Here is a 1991-nt window from a genome sequence, read left to right on the forward strand (position 1 = left end):
GCTGAAGTTTTGAGGATACTAATGAATCTAGCTGCACAGAGGTTCCTGGCTTATAAAAGTGCAGGAAAAAAAATAGAATAGTCTGCCTGCAAAATAGGAAAATATGGAGTTGTAAATTGGTTTTGTTAAATTTGTGTAATCTTTGAATATATACAACATCATAAACCTACGGGCATTGCAGGGAATATGATAGGACTGGAATGTCACAGAAATTCAAGGTACTCAAAGCAGCCAAACAGTATGAGAGAGAGTCCTTTAATGGACTTTGCAGAATGAAGATTAACTACTGAGGGAGAGGTGCAAAGGGGGGAATGAGGATGTTGACAAAGTGTTATGGTAACAGAAAATTTAGTGATGAAACGCAGAATTCCCTGAGGGAATCATAAATCAGCTCTAGTCTACAAGGCATGTTGGTTCCAAAATCAGCAGGAGTCTGGTACCTAAATAGCTTTGCAGTCTAGTTTCAGATGCTTTACTTTGGACTTCTCACTTCCTTTTAGGTTTCATGTGGTTTTAAATTTAACAGGGTACTTGTTTCCTTTTGAATGAAAGCATGTTAATAGTGTCCTTAATAAATTTATAAAATGAAGAGTCTTGAAGGATAGCTTGTGATTTTTCAGAGTCTGAGATGTCAAGTGTTTTAATATACATCATACATCAACAAAAGAAAACTTTCTGTTATCCCACATGGATGGAAACGAGTGCTGGAGCAGAGCTGCTGAAGGAGCAGCCTGTCCCCACCAGGTGGTAATGCTGGCTGATAAATCCTGTCTCTGCAGTGCCTGGCTCTTTCCTCTCTCTGGGGCCTTGCTTGCTCCCTTCTGCTGGAAATTTTGAACATTTATTACTGAGAAACTTAAGATCTGAGAATTTATAGCATTTTCAAGGAAACCAGCACCTAGCAAAGCTTAAGCTTTAACATGTAGCTTGTGGTAGTGCACCTACCTGTACATGTACCTCAATCAGAGGTAAATGTTATAATGTCTAAGCTTTGGGATTACTTTTGAAATGCTAATTTCAGGAATTTCAAGTTTCAGAAGAGGATGAGAGGGAATTTGGTTTTAGTCTAGCTAGAGGCATAACTTTCTCTTCTAAAGCTCATAGAAAACTGAGTTGATCAGTTGAATTTTCTCTTGACTTTACATTGAAGGAAAGGGAGCAATTTTAGGAAGCTACCAAAGGGGCTTGGGTGACAAAATCAAACCAGGCAACAGGAGCTCAGAGCTCTCCAGCTTCTGCTAGTACAGTGATAACTTGTCTGCCTTTGCCCACAGCCTGCTATTTCAGAGGAAGTCTGCTTTTTGCAGGGATAGCTGCTAACCTTTTTGGGCCTAACAGTATATCATACTGAAGATGCTCATATACGTACCTCTAATGTTGCGCCTTCCTCTTCTGCTTTGCCTTCAGGAATTAAGGCATTTGTGGTGAACACATGGTATTTGGTTTAAGGAGTACTTAGCAAAGCCAAATCATGCCTTTCAAAGCTGGAAACCCTAAGTTAGACTCTAAAATCTATGTTTAGGCTGCTGCTTATGTTGGCTGGTTTTCAGGAGCATGAAGATACCTTTGGCTTCAGTGGTGGCTGCTGACTGCAAAGAACTATAGCAAGTCAGGTGTCTCCTTTCAGCAATGTGGGCACTTGTTTTAGACAGTTTTAGCAGCATGAATACCACAATTGTAAGGACTTAAAACACAACTGAAGTTTTGCTTAAATCAGAATGGGGAAAAAAACCCAGAAAAATATATGCAAATGTAAGATAAAAACATTTTGAAGTGAAGCCTAAGCTGTAGGTTTTGCATAATGGGAATTTGGAGTACATGCTGAAATAGAGGAAACATCCTATATTTGTACACTTAACTAGCTATTCTTGCGTGGAATTTAGCAGGTTTTCCTATTTCTGAAGACTGATGGTGCAATTACATCTGGTTTCTAAGGGAAAATGTATGCTTATGGCTGGAGAGTGCCGTGTGGTTTTTGTGCATTTTGAAAG

This window comes from Chaetura pelagica, unplaced genomic scaffold, assembly GCF_000747805.2.
Source record: "Chaetura pelagica isolate M959 unplaced genomic scaffold, ChaPel_1.0 scaffold139, whole genome shotgun sequence".
In the NCBI taxonomy this organism is placed as follows: Eukaryota; Metazoa; Chordata; class Aves; order Apodiformes; family Apodidae; genus Chaetura; species Chaetura pelagica.